This window comes from Chlamydotis macqueenii, chromosome 6 (assembly GCF_036417535.1).
Source record: "Chlamydotis macqueenii isolate bChlMac1 chromosome 6, bChlMac1.mat, whole genome shotgun sequence".
In the NCBI taxonomy this organism is placed as follows: domain Eukaryota; kingdom Metazoa; phylum Chordata; class Aves; order Otidiformes; family Otididae; genus Chlamydotis; species Chlamydotis macqueenii.
The window spans coordinates 4,375,419-4,396,989 of NC_141561.1; the positions used below are offsets into that span (position 1 = coordinate 4,375,419).

Genomic DNA, 21,571 nt, shown 5'->3' on the forward strand with positions numbered 1-21,571 from the left:
TAATCCTTCAAAAGTACTGGACTGCTTAATGGAGTTGAAATAAAAATAATGCATTTTCAGAAAGTCTTCCGGTGTGTTGTGTTTGCTTTCTGTGTTTCACTTAAGCATTAATCAATTAACTGATTTTGATTCTAGTCACTTCTCGGGGTGGATCCCAGCGATATGTGGATGGATAATGTACTCTGTAAATTAGGTGTGAAACGGCTGGAGAACGCGCAGGCTGGTGCTGTGCAGAGCCAAGGCAGGTTTGGCCTGGCTTTATTTTCGCTTATGTACGCTACTTGTGAATGCAGGGCAGCCTGGCAGAGCTGGAGCTAGTCGACTGTCCTGGGTCTAAATTGATTCGGTAGAAAACCGCTCAAATGTTTGTTTTCTACCTGTACTTGTGTATCCGTTTCTTGCTTGAGTTGTCTGTCATCAGGGCTGCCCTGTTCCTGCTGCCCTAGGTGATGAAGACTTGGTCTCTTTTCACATTATAGCACAGCTTTGCGAAGCTAAGCCTCACTTGGTGAGTATTACTGTTGCAGGTTTTGAGTCTTTAGCTCAACGGTTTCCTGAAGCGTAGATTGTGAGGAGATGGTTGTTCAGGGGCTGGTTGGAGGCTTGCGCTGATGTTCACACCTCAGCGAGCATCACGAGGTGTGAACCCCAGTGACCAGCAGACCCCTACAGCTTCTGCCCACCCCATCGCCCAGCGGCCGGGTTCATTGCACAACACCTAGTTGTTCGTCAGGGTGAAGGAGAAAGGAAGCAAGTTATTTGGGACATCGTTTCTCATCTTTAGCATTTCTTTAAACAGCTTAACTTGTAGTGGCTACTACTTTGAAAATTTATGCGTTTAGCTCAGTTATGCTATCAGTAGTAACTTTCTTGATGCCTCAATAGAGGTGTGTGTGGGATTACTTTTTAGGTATTGCCTGGCTGTCCTGGAAGGAAGGTTTTCTTATGCTTAAACTTCTAAAATGATGAGTTGGTAGTAGTGAGCCACAGGTTATCAAGTGCCACAGTTTTGCTTGTAAATAGCACTAGAGTCTTTCAACAAGGATTCTAATTAAAAATGAAGGCTTACAGTTTATGATAGTACGTAGATGATGAAGAAAACTTAACTAGTTTCTTGTGTGTCATATTTCAAAATTAGATTTATTGCAGGTATATTATGATAGACAGGATTGCAACTCAGAGTGACTGTTCCCTGAAAGTGGACGTCTGCTGAAGATGTTCATTGTTGTTTGTGATGGAGCTGAGCTGGATGTAATTAATGGTTTGTTGAAAGAAATCTGCTTATCTGTTACGTGAACAATAGGAAAAAGAGCAAGTCATCGGACGTAAAGGTGCAGCTGCCTCCACTCTCCTGGTAAAGAATCCTCGACTCCTGAAAATCTGATCTTGGCAGCTAGATGCCAAGGATGGAGAGCTGGGGCTCGTGTAGTCTCCGCTTAGTTAAGATATCTCCCCAAAGATTTTACCTGCTCTGAAATAATTTCACTGAATGTATCTCAGCCCTAGCATTCCTTTATTCAGCAGCCTGTAAGTTCTGCTCAAGCTGTGGGTTTTACAGGGTTTCTAATGCTCTGGTTGAGGGTGAGGTTGCTGTTGCTTTTTTTTTTTTTCTTTAAATTTTCCAGGCATTTTATATAATGATGTTCCTGTCATGCTTTTGGCTGTGAATCAGCAAAGCATTTATGTGCATGCTTTAACTGAAGCGTGGAGTTGTATCGCCGTGCGAATGTTGAAGTTGGTGAGGCTATTAATTAAAATTAAGTATCTTCATAAGTGCTTTTTCTAAAAATAAGTTGCTTCATAACAACTTTGGGCCATATTTGGGAAGAAGGGGTTTTTCTTTCAATCTTTGAAAACAGGTATATAATTCCCTCTGAACTGTATGACGATAAAACGTAGCAGCAATACCAGAGGCCAGAATGTTGATGGGATGGAGTGTGTTATTTGGGACGTCATTTCTTATGTCACCTGAGCTGCTTTTAATTTATTTTTTAATATAGAGTGAAGCTCTTGGGTTTTTTATTGCACAGAGGGTGGCATCAAGGAAAACAATGAAAAGTTACTGCTTAAGCTATCCCTGTAGTGGAAGCATGTGAGTTATACTCATAGGAAACAGCACTTAGTGAGTGCCTGGTTACAGCTCTGTTTTTCTTCTATCGAATAAAGCCTTGCATTGTTTAGTTAATGCTTCTTCGTGAGTCTTCTTAGCTAGTTGTGGTGTGTGTGTCATTTATGATTTCTGTCTGTAGTTGAAGGCAGTAAAAGTATATCCAGGGAATACTGAGCTGTGTTTTTTTTCCGGTACGTATTAGACAATTTACTATACAATTTACTCCACAGAATTACCTGGTTTATTAATTCTCACAACACCCTGGTGAAATAGTGCGCTTTTATCTCTTAAGTCTGCCTCTATACCAGACTTATTTTGTCGTGCTAGCCTGTTACCTTTTTTTCAGTTTTCTTTTAAAAATAGGTTTCTTAGAAGTCCCGATATTCCCCACCAATAATTAATAGTGGAAGGAAGAAATCACTGAAACACAGTGAAGAGGAGTGCGTATTAAGAATTCTGACTGCACCTCTGCTGTTTCCTCTTGCAGCACTGATTTTTAAGATCTTCCAGATGTGCCTTTTTGCAGGTATGTATAAAAGGCACTGACCGCGTTCTTATGCAGGAAGTAAGAGACCCTGACGTGCGTGATGCGAGCTGCGAAGAAGCATCGTTTGCCTGAGGTCATTCAGATATTTAGAGTCAGATGAAGAACTAGAGCGCAGGTGTTTTCTGACCAGAAGATGATACTTCTGAGGTGCTTCAGTGCAATGTGTGTTGATATCCCCAAGCTGTTGGTTTTTTACTGCTGCATTTCTTGGTCTTTATCGTTATCATTTATTTTTCTAGTAGTAGTAGAAAATGAGGCTCATGTTTGCATGTGAATACAGTTCAGATCCTTGCTGAAAATCACATGGCTGTTTCTAAAAACTGGGCTCAGAAGGTTCCTATTTTAAGTCATTCATGAATATTGTGAGGGGAGGGAGTTGCAGTTTAGTGTTGGTGCAAAAAGTTTCTGAAAAGCATTGTCAAGTGAACACAAAGCAAAATTAACATGGGGGAGAAAAATACCGATGTTGCCATTGTTACTTTGAGCATGTCAGTTGCTCTTTATTGCTTTTAAAATTTGATTTCGTTGTAGTGTGGCAAGCATTTCAATAACCAGAGTGGTTTCGTTTATATAACCCCAGAATTATTGTTAATGCGCAGTTTCATACTGCGAATTACGTATGTAATACCGTGTCCGGTGGGATGCTGTATCACAGAATTTGCATAGTTATAGTGCTGGTGACATCGTATCTCATACAAAGAACCTAGGGACCTGATACAATATCAGTAAAACTGTCTCATAGGTATGATTCAAACAGTTTTATTAGCAACATATGGGGTATGAAGGAGCCACAGAGGGTAGTTTTGAGTGTAAGGGTGCTGGCCTATCTTTCTCAGCGTGTAATTATATCAGTCCTCTTCTGTGGCATTATTTGTTGCTGCTCTGGGATTGCTGAAAAATAACTACTAATATGGTGACACAAAGGATCAGAATAAATTATAATTGTTGACTTTACAAGAAATTCATTGGCAAAAAGGCTTACTGTCCTAAGCCGGGATATCATTTCTGGTCCGGCTTCGGGACTAAGCCACGTATACAATAATAATATCTTTCTGAAAGACTTGGGGTTTTCTGGCAACCTTATCCTGTTGCATTGGGTGCTTTTGTGATCTGACAGATACGAGGAGGGAACTTATTTTGGTTGCGTTTTAGTTTTTAATCTGAAAGTAGGAGAATGCATTTTGTTTACTTGATACTAGGGTATTGAACTCTTGTTCCCCGAATGGAGCACATGATAATTAGTCATCTTCAAATAAAAAGTTCATCGTTTAATTGTTTTGACATTAAAACCTAGCAAAAATACAGCTAGAAGATTGTAGTAGTGCTCTGTTTAGTTGTGCTTTTAAAAATCATGGTTTATTTAAAAAAAAATCATTTCTACATGTTTTAAAAAATGATAAAAGTTTGGGGGTGTAATGTTTCTGCATTCTCCTAATTGCTTACTGGAAAGTCAGTGCATACATAGCTATTACAGTACTATGACTGCTTCCCTGATAACTTGTTAAAATGCTTGTGTTTTTAAAAACAGTGATCTAAAAACCATGTCTCTTCACAGAACAGCTTGCATAAGGATTAGGACTATTACATGAACTTTACTCTAAATTACTTCTGAATTCTTTTATTCCACGTTGAGGTTCAGCATGGAAAAACTGGAATCTGAAGGACAGAACTGGTGACGATTAACCTTGGTCATCCCACAGCTTCTCACGGGCAAGCCTGATAATTGTCCCCTTCCTCGTCAAGTTCGTTTAGAGCTCTGTCAATGAGCTTTAGCTACTAGTGAGCAATGAGCAACTAGTTCAACAGTAAAGGCCCCAGTCTTTGCCAGTTTGAATTGATATTTTGAAAAACATCCTCTCATCCTATTTCTACCCTTTCTCTTTGAAAGCCTGGATTGGAAGCTCTCTGACAAAGTCACTGCTGTTGAGAATCTTAAGTTCTCATTTTTTTTTCTCTGAAGAAAAAAAAAGCGTGAGACCTTGTCATTTTGAGAAACACATGGAGACATGTCATCTAACTTGAGATGCAGAAGTGGACAGATATCAACTTTTAGATACATAAAAATCAGAAGATTGTGGTGTTTGTATCTAAGGTAGCTAGTCCTCTGGCTCCAAGGCAACCGTCTAGAGGGTGAAATGGTCACTTTGTGTGTCTCAGCTCTTAGACACCATTAAGCATGAACTTGTACTGTTTTAATGTATTTTTTTGCCTTTTTTTGGGTGTTATTTTGCTTTTTGCACACTTTATTACAGTGTTTTCTCTTTTCCCATATCACTTTTTGTTTGGAGTAGAGAGCACACACCCACTTTGCTAAGGATGGTAAAGGAGTGATTTCTGAAATTAAATATTAAATTAAAAAAATATATATAAACAGATGTGGACATCACTTTGTAGGAACTTTAGAGACCTGTCTCAGGAGCCTCTAGAACCATTCATGTTAATTGTTGACATATTTTGTAAATGTGTTTATTTCAAAGTACTGGAAGACTTCCAAAAAGTTTCTGTATTTAAAAGGGTGAAAAGGATGTCACAGTAGATTTAGCCCAGGACAAAATAAAGTAAAGGTTAACTTAGACTTCTGTCAGTGAAGGCTTAAAAACTGGAAAAAAAAAAAAAAATTCAAAATAAAAAATTAATGCCAATCACTATGGTTTTGTGATATAAGGCTTTGTGAGACAAAGCTGATGTATTTTTTTTTTAATAGGATTGTGTGTCTGGCCTATATTGCTGTATTAAACTAATTTCTTTTAAGGTATTAAATCACTGCAATACAATATTTTGATACAAAAACTTGGATTATATGTAGCTGGGACACGGAAAAGATTAAAAATATCCTGTTGCTTAAAGTGTAACTTTTAGTGGGATGAGAAAGACCCACATCTAGTGGGTCTCAATTGTGTTGGTGGCCTAGTTACACTTAGGTTTTTTGTGATGTAATTTTTTTTTCTGCTATATTTTTCAGGTGATGCAAAGAAGTGCAGAGAAATATATCCACAGTTATCATGTAGTTTTATTGTCGACATACAGTAAAGGTGTAGTTGGAACCAAAAACTTAGGTTGGGAAACCCCGTTTTGAGAATATGGACGTGATACAAGGAAAGGCAGGGAGAGCTGGGGCAGTTCAGCATCGAGATAAGTAGGTTGGGGCACAAACTGAAATACAGGAAATTCTGTTTAAATGCAGGAAGAAGTTTTTCACTGAGAGTGGTCAAACACTGGAATGAGTTGCCCAGAGAGTCTGTGGAGTGTCCATTGATGGAGTTACTCAAACTCAGTGTGATCCTGGGGAGCCTGCTGTGGTTGACCCTGGTTTGAGCAGAGGGTTTGGAGTAGTCAGTCTCTGGAGGTCCCCTCCAACCTCATGCATCCCTGATTCTGTGACTTGGGGGAGGGCTTGGAGATGTGACTATCTGTGGTGATTGTAATGCCATTGCAAAAGGGCTAGTGCGGTCTCTGCCTGTGCAAAAGAGACCATGAAGTAGACTAACATGGAAGATTGTGACATGAACTTACACATCACAGCAAGACTGCGTTTAGTATATTGTTTTGAGTTCTGTTGAGGTGTTTTCCTGACGTGCTTGGAATGATAATGGCGGCTATCTCCTGTTGAGAGGACCTTTAATGGCGGGTCAGAGTGATAGGACCTTGGGGGAGAGGAGGCAAGGCTCACCTGGTTCCTCTACTACAGGGTTTGATCAAGAGTGAAGTCAACAAACCTACCTACTGTTGATGATCAGTAGGTGTAGGTGATTGTGGACTCTCCTATCTTTTTGTTTTAGCTCAAGTATGGTCTTTTTTTTTTTTTTTTTTTTCAGACATTACTAAGCTGAGGAAAGTATTTGACGTAAATATTTGGGTCATGTAGTATTGGGTAGTATTTTGATGAAGCTTCTTAGCCTGAACCAGTTGGGAAGTTAGACCAAATGAGCAAATACCCTTTTTTTTTTTTTTTTTGTTTTCTCTCCTCAACTCTATTCAGGTTTAAGAACGCTACTACAGTTGGGAAAATTGCACTTTATCATCTATCCATTGGCCTGAAGCACACAGAACAGACGGGAAGAAGTACTGCTCATCACCGCGATCCACAGACAGGATTCCCAAACTGCTTTATTGAAGCCATCTAGAGCAGCACAGCCTGGTGTTTCACTGCTCCCAGTTTTGGATGCAGGTAATAATCTTTCTGATAAAGATGATGTGTTTCTCAGATGACAAACGAGAAGTGTGTAGTTCCCTATTTGACAGGCAGAAAACACAAGACATAGGAGTTAAGCGGCTCATGGTGAATAACTCGATGTAGAGTTGGGGTCCTGGGCTCCGTGCTCGTGCAGTATGTTGTCTGTCTTTGTGGGTCACTGTGTCCATGCAGAATATCATCGATTCCAAAGCAAGTTCATTAGTTTGGCTTCATCCTACACTTTGTGAGCTGATGCACTTGTTTGTGAAGGTGCTGCCTTTCAGAAGATCATTAGTGTATTAATTTAAGACCCTTTTTTTAATCTCTGTGTGATGCTTGTTTGAGCAGACAGCATGGACTATAATAAGGACTTCAGTGTGTGTAAACTGGGGACTAGCTTTCTTCATCTGTCTTGGTTGTGTGGTGGCACTAACTGGCCCCGTTAAGAAAAGGAGAGTTGCCTTTTGTGCCCAGCTCATTGGGTACAGAGTTCTTGGTGTTTAGTAGATGTCTACTAATGATTTTTACTCTGTGTGCTCCTAAAGCAATGATAGAGTTCACTCTGTGCTTCCAGTGTATGATATGTCTGATAAGGTTACAGGTTTTGGGAATCAAAGGACTTGTTCCTTCAAGGCAAGATTAGCAACATGCTTGTTGATTTCTCTTTCTTCTTTTAATCAAAACCTGGATTCACATGCTTGCAACAAAGGTGAGAAATTGATCACGAATGAAGTATGTCTGTTACCAATTGTGCTGTAGTTGTAGTTCTGTTAGGCCGGCTTCATATGGCTGTGCACGAGTGATAGCCCTGAGACACGGGTGGGCCCCACAGCGAAGCAGGAAGAGATGACCAAAAATGTTTGGCCGTTCAGATATGTGTTCCCTGTTTGCCACCTGACCTTCTCCCCAAACAATCAAAATAATGTGTGATTCCCTTGTCCGAACTAAGGGTGGTCAATAGTGAATTGAGACTGTATACTTTTGGTGGGAAAAAATCAGTTTTCCTCACACTGAGAATTAATAAATCTGGTTGTATCTTCAGTGTAAAAGACATTTATTTGTGTATTGGAAACAAAATGAAAATTTGATCATTGTTTTTAGAATTTTGCATGTAGAGGATGTATCATTCAGTCCTCCCACCCCACTCCCCAATGTCTCTAACACATTTAAAGCAGCTGGGATTGCCTCTTTAGGGAAGACTTTGCGCTTCTGTGCACATAAAACTGCTCTAAGCCTGCTTGGTTTAAGGGGAAAAGCTGGTGTGACCCAGTGTATGCCAGTGCTGTTCCATCTTCTTTCCCCTTTCTTTTCCAGTAACTTCGGAACTCATCAGGTGACTTGAACTGAATTTGACAGCAGAGTGACAAGCTTAAAGATTTTAAGCTCCTGTATGTTAAATTAAAATATGTGGTCAAATGATGAAAAGACAATATTATGGGCTGCAATGAGGGAGGGGCTGCAGCGTGAGCTCTTAGGAGACATCAGAGAATTCAAGTGTTTCCTAGATTGTCTTACTTATATTGACACATTTCTTCTGGTGTCCTGACTGATTTCTTGATTTCTGAGGCATCAGAACTGTGCTGGTACTGTAATTGTACATCATAATAGCATTATCTGGAGGTCTCCAAAGCGTGGAGATGGTTTGAACTTTTACAATCCCTTTATTCTAATGAAGTTCTGATTGACTTATTTGATGCTTGTGAGAACTCTTTTCCTCCCTCTTCTTGCCATTTCCTTACAGTAGTCCCTTCTGTTCTTAGCATCCAAGTTTTTGACAGAGTTTTTATTTCTAAATTCTAGGAAGTGTTTTGTAAGACTCTTTTTCAGCTGCTTTTTAATGTAAAGATGTGGGCTTTTCCCTACCATTCTTCACTCAGTCTCTTTAATGATAATAATAAAAAAGGAATATTATAAAATCAGCAGTTCGGTAGTCAGGAGTGTTTAGAGAGTAAGTAAATTGTGTAAGAACAAACTTTTTTCACTATTTTAAAATTTTGTGGGGTGTAGGGAAAGACTTGCCTGATTTGATTGTTTTCAGTGACAGCTAGTGAGACAGCAAAGCCAAATAAGAAAAAGTTTTTGACAAAACAGAGTTTCAGAAAGCCTAGTTCTTGAGTAGCATGTTTTCCTCTGAGTGTTCCAAAAGATTGGAAATGCTGAAGAAAAGCTTTCATGTGCTATGGTGGCTGTGATTTGAAGGTGATGTTACTGTCCACGGTGGTTGGAGAAGGTATCATCTCCAAGCTCTGGGCATGTAGGTGCATCTCTTCCTACAGACGGGTGGGAGAGGACAGGTAGCACAGCCCCTGTTCAGAGTTGGGGAAAAGCAGCTTTGTGTGGGAAGATTTTTTTTATAATGAGGGTTGTAGAACGCTGGAACAAGTTGCCCAGGATGCCCCATCCCTGGAAACATTCAAGGCCAGGTTGGATGAGGCTCTGAGTAACCTGATCTGGTTGGAGATGTCCCCGGTCCTTGCAGAGGGGTTGGAGTAGGTGACCTTTGAAGGTCCCTTCCAACCCTAACCGTTCTATGTTTCTATGATTCTCTGGCCTCCGATGCAAGCCTCTCAAGTGAGTGAACTTGATGTGATGGCAGGGAAGAAATGCTAGTTCACACAAATATTGTACATCATGTATCTTTTACCATAAAGTGTAAAAATTGTGTCTCTTATGAAGCCAGTACTATGATTAATATGATACAAAATACAACTTTTCAGAAGCTTTTAAGAGTTTCTGCTCAACTGCCATTTTCAGAAATTATTTGGACCTTTAGGTACCCAAGTCTCATTGTAACTCCATGAGACCTTCAGCGTCTCCTTTTGAAAATGTGGTTCCAAGTTACTTAGGTATTTTTTTCTAACATAGTTTCATTGTGCTCAGTTTCATATGGCATAGAGCATAGGGAGGGACACGCACTGAAAAACAGCTAGCATGTGCAGAGCAACAGTGAGTCCACGGGCAGATGGGTGTCTGTTGGGGTCAGTGGAGATTAGATGGAGACCACCAGTGCCACTCTCAGAGGTGACCAACATCCTCTTCACGTTTATTTGCATGAGGGCTGTACTGGGTAGGTAAGCACAACCTGTCCGTTGAACTCATTTCAAGTTTCACTGTGCAGTTAAGTGGCTTCGTAACTCGTAGTGATTTCCACATGTAGGCTTTGATATGCAGGTGTCATTAAATATAAAAAAATTCAGGGTGTGTCTCAGCCAGTGGCTCCTTTGCTGGTGGTGCTATAAAAATGCAGGACGGCGTGCAGGCTGCAGAATTATAAAGGTGATAATTGTGTTCTTGGCTGCTCAGGTCCCGAAGGATGAGTGCCTCCAAGGACTGTCCTCTCCTGTAGACTTCTCCTCGGCAAGCCCTTCCCACCGCACCTTCTGAGCGTTCAGCTTGTCCCCATCCCCTCTGCAAAAGTGACAGAGTGAAGCTGGAGTGCTGATTGCCGGCTGGGTTGTGGGGGTGAATCTGTGCACTGTATCTGATGGATTTTTATTGTTTGAAGGCAGTTCCTTCTGAACTCGTGCATTCTTCTTGTGTGGTCAATTGTGCTTTTCACAAAGGACATGCAACTATGTTTTAAATTGAATACATTTAACAAGGCCACTTTTCACAAGTAAAAGCCTAATGGAAGCATAGAGAGTGTTACTGCTAGAAGCTTGTTCTTTTTGATTTTGATTTTTTTTTTCTTCTGAATTATGAAAATGTAGTGCTTGAAAATCTGAGTAATCTGTCCTAGTGCAAAGCAAAATGATACCTAGTGTTCAAACGGTTAGCAGTATGAGTACGGACGGTGTTGAATCACGTGGTGACTGTCCCGAAGGTCTGACTGTCTCGGCGACTGAAACTGAACCCCTTCTAGCACTTCCATCTGCGTACCTGTAACTCGCATCACATGTGAAGAGGACTTTACCACCCGCTTACGAAGCGCGGATCGAAAGTGTGTGTATCAAATGTCATGCTGCGCTTTGGTCTGGCGGTGGCTGAGGCGCGGGGGAAGATTGCTGTGGTTTTTCAGATAGGTGTATCACCGGCTTTTCCCATGCAGGAGAAGACAAGCGTAGAACTTGAATTGGTGCATTGTATGTACCCGTATATGTTTGTCTATAGGCCAATATATTATTTTTCTGGGGTTTTTGGGGGTGTTTTTTTTTTTTCTCTGACAACTTGTATTTGAATATTATCTGCTGGAAATTTCACAGGATTCTGGTAAGCCGTTAATAATTATTATTAGGTGATTTCCAGTATGTAATCTCATCAACTCACTGTTTCAGCAGACTTTGTAACTGTATCTTCTATTTTTTTTTTTTTAACAAGACAAACCTGGAGCAGTTACTCAGATGTTTGCTGGGAAACAGCAACTGCATAGATGCTGGCTGGATCCTGAGTCTGATGGTTCATCTGAGCCAACGTGCTTGGTACGACCCTGGTGTAGCCAGAATGGCTTTTGCAGAAGTAAATCTTAAAATGCCAGTTTTCTGGTTTTTGTGGCTGCTTTCTTTTTGTTTTTGTTATTTGGTTGGTGGATTTTTTTGTCTTTTAAAATTATTCATCAGTATTCATATAGCAGGGCAATTCTAAGCATGTTGTAGATGTCTGTAGGGGCACAATTACAAGGAGTTTAAAAATCTCACTCAGAATGGACTCAAGTGTGCCAAATACAGACTTTATAGAGAGAGATATATCCCTTCACTTAAGGGATATTTAACTTTTACTGGTTTAGAGTCCCTGTACCGGACAGGGGTGCAGATCTGTAGGAAGCGATAGCCTCACTGGGATCAGGGAGAGGTTTGTTTTGTTTGTGAAGCAACAGCTGAAAATGAAAGCCTACGACTTACAACGGTGGCTTGCTTTCTTACAGCAAATATTCAGATTTTAATGAGGTCAAAGCATTCACTGGGTAGCTTTCCGGGTACCTCATACTTACCTGAATCTGAATAACTCATGAATATTGTTTGTTCAAGTGTTGAGAGTGAAAAACTGAAGTAGTGTCATTCTTGAGGCTGGACATATGCAGCCTGTGCACAGCTCTTGGGCTTGGATAACCTGGGGCATAAAAGTTTGGAAATAAAGCCTGGATTTGCAGTGTGATAGCTTTGAAGCACTGAACAAGCTTGCTAGGCCACCTAGTTTGTCTCAGCTTAGAATGGAAACTAAAACCCCTCCCTGCACCTAGGGGGGAAGCCTAAAGAGGAAATAATGACTAAAAATATGCTTTTATCTTCTGTACTGAAAGAAGATAATGTTTTTAAAAAAACTTTTTATGCATAAAAGCTGCATTTTGTGTCATGTTACAATTTTTTTGGTGATTTAATTATAGTCTTAATCTGTGTGTGACTGTGCAGCATTTGAAAAAAGCTGATTGTGTGTTCTGTGGTCAGCAAAAACTTACTGGTTGGTGTTGCATGTTTTTATTTTGTGAGGCTATTGACAGCTAAAGGAGTTATGTATTTCTGTATCTTTTGTGAAACTGTAATGGAAATGAAGTTGTTATTGTGAAGCTTACAGTTTTGACAGTAAGAATGGCCCTTGGATCTCTGAAGGCTGCTGGCTTCTCCGTACAAGCTGAAACTGTAACCATTTTATGGCACAAGATGAATTGCTGAGATCCAAACATAAATCTTAGAAAGAAAAGGAAAAAAAAAAAGATGAGTGAATGCCTACATCCTTGGGTTGCTTCAGGAAGGAAGAGCCATATGGTATTTTGGTAACTTCTAATGCATTGGAGCAATATAGACCTCAGGTGACTTGGACCAAATTCTGCAGACCTCCTGTGTGGAGGAGTGTGACCTAATTTGAGTACAATAGGACTTTATGTTCAGCTTGCATTGTCCGGACTGCTGAAGAATTTTACCTACTACCAGTTTCAGTATTTGTATGCATTTAGTCATTGTGGAGGGGAGAGCACAGTCCAAGACCATGAGCCCAAAGCACAATCTTTAATTTTCTTTTTTGAATAGAAAAGGAGCGTGGAGGGAGAAGAGTATTTTCGTCTTCCTTCTTTGAAAATGGAAACAAAAGAGACTGACATCCTTTTACTTTTTCAGTCAAGTGTCACTCATCCTGAAGTTGTAATAATCAATTCAGAATGGCTACTTACACTGCTTTACAAAATTGGATGAAAGAGCCTTGCAGATAAGTTAAAGACCACAAATAAAAAAAGCTCATAACTTCATAACTTTCAACTGAATTAGCTGTTTCTTTGAATTGCTCGGTTTCAGCCGTGTTGCCATAGGTATCAAAGCAGCTAGCTATTATCATTCCTTTGTAAGGATTTCTGCTTTTTTCGTATTCACGTTTCGGCAAATCAAAGGATAGGTCTTCAGACACCAAACGGAAGGTGTGTTGTTTTAAAGATATGCTAAACACACCTATACCGCGTCGGTCTAGGTATTCTGCTGCCGACGCGCTGACACAGGATTTGCATATGGCAGCAACGTAATTACATACTGTGCGTTCTTGGAAAATGTTTATCTCGGTTTCTAAAGCTTCCTTCTGACTTTGGTGTTTTATCTCTGCTAGCTAGATGAAGCTAGCTCCCATACTGCTGCTCGCTACACAGCTTTCTCGTGGTGGTTGAAAGGCCTCTACGTGTTAGCTGCCAGTAAGTTTTAAGGGTTCGTGCTACTTCTGTTGATTTATGTGCAACTCTGCTTCACTTTAAATGGAGACATCCATTTTGGGCTCTCTGTAAGAGCCTGCCTTATTAGGTCTTTGCTACTTTGGCAGAAATCTGAAGCCCTAGATGTCTTGGGAATGGGGGAAAATCCCAATGGTTGGGTTTCTGCAATGACTGTTAACAGCTCTGCAGCTCCGCGTAAGTAGGGTATCAATGGCTGTCAGCCTGTGAATTAAAAGGATGTTTTGTTTCTAGACTTCGTGTGACATCAAGGAATAAAAAGAAGAATTTCATTAAGGTATCAGAGATAACAGCATACAAAAGCCTTATTGCGCCACATACAGAGAAACAGCGTTTGGGCATGGTCTTGTGCATAACTTCATAGATGTGGCTGACGATAAGTTAAATGGGAGCTGCTCGTCTGTCAAATATTGCTGCTATTCACAAAGATTTCCCCACCACGAAGATGGGGCTGTCCTGTTTGTTTTCCTAAAAACGCATACAAGTGACAGAAACACAACTTAAACGCGCAGGGACCCCAGCCCACTCATGCAAGCAGTCGAGCTTCCTGTACCAGAAAAAAAAAGGTATTTTGGGGATGATTAATATTGTGTTTACACTTGCATCTTTACTGTTTTTTATTTACTGTCATTTCACTAAATAAAGATTTAGTTTAGTCCTAACTTGAAAGACCGGCTTTAAAGCTGCATGCCGTGACTGATTTTCTTTTGAAGAGTTGAATCTATTTACAGAATCTCACTACTGTTTTTAAGTAACTTCTTTGCGATGTTTTCTTTCAACTTTCAAAATCCATTAGCTGCGAACCGTGTGTAAAATGTCTTCAGTCTTTGAATTGCTGTTTTATTTAGCAGCCTGGCATATCTGTGAATCTAAATTAAAAAAAAAGTCATTTAGTGAGGAAATAGTTAATAACAAAACATTACGAGTAGTGTTTGAGGAGGTTGTTAGTTTTGCTCAGGAAGTTTTCGTTTTCTAGAATTTGTGCTGCCTCACTATTTGTAATATTGAAACTACTTCTTACCCATCATGCCAGTCGCTTACATGAAGAAATGAAAGTAACGTTTACAATTCTGAGTGGAAACCACTGAGTTAGACTTAGTGGGCCAAATTCTGCTTTGAAGTGAAATGGGAAGAACCCAAAGTATTGCACAGAGTGATCATTTCACCAGAATTGCAAACAGTATTCTTAATATCTTTTTGTAATGGCTAAATTTACTGAAGCGATGCAGTGTAAGCGTTCTGTGAACCAAAGTCAGGACTGAGATTCTCCAGAGTTTATGGCTAATGAACTTTGTCAGCTAGTGAAAAATTGAGATGAAAGAATTAGGAGGTGAGTGTGCAGAGCTACTTGAGGAGCTGTGCTGGTTGTGCTGGTGGATTTTGCTCTCTTGCTTCGAGGTCGGTTGACTTTTGGTAGTCAGTAAACTTCTTTTTTTATCTCTATCATAGTTGAGTAATTGACCTTAAGTGTCTTCTAGTTTGAGTAATTGTACTTTACCTACTTTAAAATTCTCTCTATAGTCTTTGAATAACAGGCTGATAGTAATCTTTATTTCTTTTGCTGGCTATACCTGTGACAGCATATTTTTGCAGGCTTTAGTTGTCATTTTTCTAAAGATCTTGGAACCTCTTGATGTTTAGGGATGAAGGAGACTGAAGTTGTTGGCTCAGACTCTCAGGCCAGTTGAAGTCTTCTTTAGGCTGTTCCATCAATATAGAGGTCACTTTAAATCGACTTCTGGTACGTAGGGATTTTTTCAGCTCTAGAAGAATAGCACAAAAGCAGCCGTGAGAACGAAGTGGCGCAAGGAGATGCAGTCGAGGTGTGATGTGCTTCAACCACTGTATCGGTTCTTGGGGAGCACAATTTAGAGAAGCCGTTGGCTCCCTTCAATGATCATGCAGTACTCGCTTCTCTTTGTACTTTTGACTGCTGACAGAAGTAGTCCAGATTCAGTACTTCATGCCGTGTTTTTAGTCATATATCAGAGAAAAACTATCATCAAAGAGCCAACAGAAAAAAATACTGCTGTATTTTTAACTACAATGTGTTCTATGCACTTCAGTACTAAGATTTTTTTTAAGAGAAAATATCAGACAGCTCTGTGTCCTCCAGCATTCCCCCATCCTGCCCCAACAGACCTATTTTTTTTTAATGGCATCAATGCAAAAAGACATAGTTGCTGAACTGTGAGTTAATTTTGTTTTTTAAATCGATCATTAAGGTGTAAGTTCTGATAATATTGCAAAATCAATTAGTTTCCATACAAAGATACTGACTTGCACATTTTTGTATTTTATAAAGCATCAATATTTTTGTCAAAACCTATCTCTGTGCTAAGTAACAAGTTCATTTGTCTCTCCGTGAACAGGGTGAGATTACTATTTGCAAGTCACGCACAGTTTTGTAACTACTGCTTCTTTCCTAGCAACATCTTTCAGAAGTTGGGGTGCGTTCTCCTTGAATATAAAGCAGTTTGGTAACACTAGAAATGCTGCAGAGCCTATCAGCGAGTTGTTACACTGAAAGGCTTCAAGAGGCAATACATTAGGCAAAAAGCAGTGGGGACACCTGTAGAGCACACCGTACGTGCCCTTAAGCAAAAAATATCAATTAGTTGCTTGTATTCCTATGCAAGCTATCCCAAGTGCTGGTGTTTATAAATTGCAAAGATCACTGCGATCCCAACTCGAGCTCCGAGCTGCTGGAGCTGTTTATGGCCGTTCAATTTTTAATGTACCTACAAGATGTTTTGATGTTAGTCCGAAGGGGGTTGCATGCCGTAATCATACCTCATGTGATGTAAACACAAAAGTAAGGGTAGTTCTTAAAATATTTTGAAGTGCTGACTTCCACTTCAGTATTAATAATAAACAGTAAGAACATCTCTGAAAATATCTTCGTATTTTGTTGGCTGAGTAAGGTTCAGTTGTTCCCGTCATGCTTTACGGGATGATGGTCGTTAAAAGTCATGTTTTATCTGCTGCTAGGTAGTTTGCAGAGTGAGAACTTACCCACAACTTCTGGGTGCCTACTTTCCTAATTTGTTCGTACTCATTCAGATCATGTATTTCACACTTCAGTCAAAAGAAAATATTTGACTGGAATCGACTTTCTTTGGCATTCTGATACAGTGGGTGCTGTGTTTTGTAAAACCACAATTGTAAGAACTGTGATGTAAATAATAAATAAATTTAAATAATAATTGCAAATTTACACATGATAGATGTATTTTTGGTTGTTTTGTACCTTGTATGTTTTAGAGCAATGCTTCTGTAGATGCCTGACAGTTTAACCATTTTGTTTTTGCGGAAGGCTGTGTCATGCATGTGCCCGTAAATACGGGAAAAAATACAGCAAAAAAAAAAAAAGGATCTGTGCAGAGCTCCTCCGAGGCAAAGGCTTGCTGACTGGTGGGGTTGTGGTGAGCTGGAGGGGTGACCTTGTACTAGCTGAATTTGGGGGAAGGAAGTAAAACTTTATTTTCTATTTTAAGTAGAAGGTGTTAACGTGAAGTCTTACTGTGGAGCTCTTTGAACTCTTAGGTTTGAGTCGAACTTTGCAAAACAACCCCAAATTTCCACTTACGAGTGGGAGGAAACACTTAACACCATTCCTTTAGTTCACTTCAGTGAATTAGAAGAAGATATTAGGAAAAAATGGGCTCATGTGAGCATGTATTACCTGACCCATATAATTTAAATCTGAGCTATTTCCACTGAATTATTAGAGTGGGAGGAGTTTGTTAGTCACCACGAACAGCAAAATGTCAAAATGACTAGTTGCTCTGTTACATGGCTGAGGAGATAAGGTTAATTCCTGAGCAGCAGAACAGGTCTTTAAGAACAGTGGTAAGACTATCCCCCGAATAAATATAGCCAATACTATTTCGGTATAATTACATTAGTTGTCATGGCACTGTTTAGGAGATTACATCGCCCTGTTGCTTGCACGGGCGTGGAACTTCATCGTGTGTTATTCCTGATTTTCTGTGACTGTAGTCAAGATGGTGAGAATACACAATATTCCACTGGTGCCCGGTCCTTGAAAAGCTCACCAGAGGAACGTCTTCATAAAGCAATAAGTTGTTAGTCTCAGGGCAGAAAGAGTTAATTCCACCTTAAATGTTTCTCAGTGTGTGGGCAGGAGTGTTCCTGCTGGACTTTCCTCTGCTACTTTCCTGTTTCTAGTGTCTGCTGCTGTAGGTAAAAACACGTCATCCTTGTGCTCTGAACAACTGTACAGAATTCATGTCTTAATTTTTGAGGGGCTTAATTCCCTGTTTTTAAATAGAACCAATTATTTTCTAAACACTTCAACACAGCCAGGGCAATAGGCTGATTTAATTCTGTCAAACGGAGCCCTGATGCAACACTTAATTTTTCTATTAAAAAAAAAAAAATTGCTGTCATTTAACATAGGTGCTGCTGGAAGCCTCATAGTTTGCTAGCTTTGTCAAAGCTGAAGCATTTCTATAAGCAGAAATACTTTTTTTACAGGATGTTACAAGAATAATACAGGAAATGATCTGAAATATCCCAGCAAAATAATTTGCTTACCAATATTACTTAATTTAGTTGAATTGATGTTGTGTAATCTCATCAACCCTTAAGCAGAGATGAAGAAAATCTGCAAGTGCGATGGTTTGCATATGCAATCTATACACTGCAGCAGCGCAGGTGATGCGTTGCATAGCTCGAGCAGCGGTTGTGCTTGGCGCGCTTGTGCAGGACAAGGATATTTCACAACTGTGAAGTGTGAAGAAACGCTCTCGGTGTAGAGTCCCACCCAAACCCAATAAACGGGGATTTTTTTTTTTAATTTTTTTTTTCTGCAAGAGGTGAGCAGTTGCTGCACAGTGTTACTACTTCTGTGATAGCAGATTCATCCCTTTGCTATGTAAATTTTAAGTATACAAGGATTCATACTTTTATTTAAGAAATATGCCTGCAGGCTGTATTGGTAGGCTTAAGGGAGATATCTGGTTTGGTGTGAAATAAATAGCTGTTAAAAGATCACATGAATTTATGTCTTAGAAGATGAAAAGTGACGCTGTGAGCGTTTTGAGAGCACCCTCCTCTACCCGGCGTGCGAGCTTGCCGCTTGGTTTTGGTTTTTTCAAAGTAACCTCACCAACCTCACGGAAAATCACAGAGCTGCAGGCCTGGGTGGGGAAGAGGAGAGCAGCAATGCATCACATCGGTCACCTTAAAACCACAAGAATTGGGACTCGAATTTCAGACACGTCCAGGCCCAACCTCTGGGGCTTTGACCCTTGGAGTAAATGCTCATCTGGCTGGAAGGAGTTGTTGCTTCTGCTTAAACTTCTGTCTTCAGACCATTTGAGTGCTGAGCTTTTAATGACTGGATTTAAATGCCATAATTCAGGTTTATGTGCAAGTTGTAGGCATCCAAGTTTGCGTATTTTGAGTGAAATGTGGAGGGGGGGAACACCCAAACCCTCTGAAAGCAGTGGAGTGAAGGACTGCTTTGGTGCTCGCAGTGGGTATTGAGGATTTGTCTTGCTAAAAACAAAGTGTTTACTTAAAAGCTGTTTGCTGTCTAGTGTGGGACACATTTTAATACACAATTGCAAAATATAGTACTAGTTTAATAAGATTTAGGTTGTAAAATAGCTGTTAGATTAAGCCCAGCCTCTTTTTATTCTGTTACTGTCAAAAATACTAATCAGCTCCTCACTTGAGTAAGAAATTCCATCTTGGTGCAGTTTTATTGCCCTTTCTCTCCTCCAGCAGCATCATTCTTTCTGCTGCAGTTTCTTTTCTGCTGCAGAGGAACAACGTGTTTTGGAAACATTTATTCCTTTTCTATGAATAACTTTATCTTCGTTTATGTAACTATGGTGAGGACTTCTATGCATTAATGATCTAAACTAAAGTAACTTGCTCGTTACCTTTCTGTAGTGACACTTTGGACTTCTGCTACTTCTGACTTTGAAGCGTCAATCAGCTCAGAGGTTTAAATTGTGGGGTTTTGTGCACGCCCAGGTAATATCCACTGAAATTAGTAATCCTGTTGCTTGTGTACAAGAGAAAGTTGGGACACTGATTTAAATAGAGCTGACTGAAATAAATTGCAGCTCTCCAGGTGGGATGGCAGCAGCCTTCCCCTTTTCATGCCTCCCCAAAATACCCTCCCTTATCTTGAATTTGTCATTTTTAGTTCTGTCCTATTGTTTTCATTGAGAGGGATTAGTAAAGGTAAATCTTAGCTTTTGTAGCATTAACATTAGCCTATATCTGTCATTTAGTTTCCTAGCTAAACTAAATACTGCTTTTTCTCTTTTTACCCTATCACACTTTATTTGAAAGGACCAGTCTACCTAGAACTTTGTACGGGATTTCCAGTGAGGAAGGATGATTAATAGTTGTTTACTTTCAAAAGATTTGATTTTTATGCTGTTTGCCTTTCCCGATTGTCCCTGTGTACCCATCAGAACAGGACAAAGGTATGTGGAGGGGGGACCGTTCCTGGTGCTGGTGGTGTTGATTGATGGAGGTGTGGATGCTAGCCGAAGCCATCGCTTCTCAGATAGCCTGGACGATGGCCTCACGTGGCTGTTGAGGAGCTGCAAGACAGTGGCAACTGGGCATGGAAACCATTAAGTTGTGGTTCTTTGGATGATACCAGTGTCAGAAGAAACAACGCACTTAAGGTGTTAGCAGTAGATTTAAAAAAAAAAAAAAACACCAATCAGGTGTACGTGGTGGTGCTTCAAGGAGAACATAGTGTGTGGGCAGGTGAAGCGTGACGGGAGCTGTGTGCCTGATGTGCCTTTTTCCCCACGAATTTGTAACGATTTTTTTTTTCTTCACATTTCATCTAGAAGCAGACGAATGAAGAAGAAAATGAGATATTTTGTGGGAAGCATATGGAGGAGTCCTCCTAGGCCTGTTTTCGTTATGTTTTAAAGCCCTTTGGACAGACTTCTGAAAAGCAGGATGTCTGGCAGGCTCCGGGATGAGGAAGAGCGAGGTGCCTGGCTGCTCTTCCTGGGCGTAATGGCAGCCTCCTTTGATCAGATAGAGAATTATATTGTCTAATTTTTCTACAGACATTCTTTTAAAGTCGTAAGCTGGTCGGATATACTCCTCAACAGCTTTTAATTAAAAAAAAAAAAATTAAAAATTATTGGAATGGAAACACATGACTAAACAAGACCAAGTAAACATACCTGTGTGTCCTGGCCAGTTGTGATCTGCTTTACTGCATTTTTGTTAGCAAAAAAAAAAAGCAATATTTTTGTTAATTTTGAGAGGAAGAGCAGAAAATGGTATCTTATATAAAAGCTGCCTGTCTGCATCATGGGCTGTACATGTGTGAGAGCTGATGCTTTCTGCTGTTGCTTTTCTTTAGTTACAGATTTTTCTTTAGTATTTACAGACTCAGGTCACATGCCTGCCTTCAGATTTTATCTTTCTGACGGAGTACACAGATAATTGCTAACGTAGAAGTTAGCAGGAAATTTGGGGGTCTTTTTTGTTTCTGAACTTGACAAAATTCTGATCCTTCATTTGAATATTCTAGTTTTCTGAAGTAGTGATCTCCTACTATATGTAAGTAATGCTATTAGCAGCAACGGTGCTTTGAACTGTCATTTCATACCGCTTGAAGTTAATTACTAGAAAACTGGGGTTTTCTTTTTTATTTTAACCAGTTTCACATAAAGTATCTCTCTTTACCGAGGATATCGCTGTGAGGTAGGAATAACTGCAGTAAACCGAAGAACAGAGCAATTGAGCCTTTGATCGTGCAAAAATGTAAGCATGTGTTGAACTTTACACTCGAGCGTTCCCACCGGCTGTACAGGGCTTACGCAGCCGTATTTCAAGGGTCTGAGCCTTGAGAGAGATTTGAGAGGTCCTTAGCAGGCTCGACAATAAAACCCAGATATCCTATCAAGCCTGGGTGCTTTAAGTCTTTGCTCAGACTGCTCAGTAGGCACAGAACGAGGGAGATAATATATTTTTAGCTTTTGAATTCAAAGAAACATTTCAATTGAGGGAATTATTGACAATTTTAAATGCTCTGTTCTTGCAGTATTTGCACTTCGTGATGAGGAATGGCGCGATTTTGAT

At 40.0% G+C, this 21,571-nt stretch overlaps 1 protein-coding gene across 3 annotated transcripts in view; it reads left to right on the forward strand.

The window, feature by feature from the left end:
- Positions 1-21,571, forward strand: part of QTMAN (queuosine-tRNA mannosyltransferase) — a 168,646-nt gene that overhangs the window by 8,845 nt on the left and 138,230 nt on the right. For all 3 annotated transcript variants that reach the window (XR_015258888.1, XM_086750554.1, XM_086750553.1), the window contains exon 2: positions 6,637-6,825. The gene's annotated coding sequence lies outside the window, so the exon portion shown is untranslated. The remainder of the gene's footprint in view (positions 1-6,636; positions 6,826-21,571) is intronic.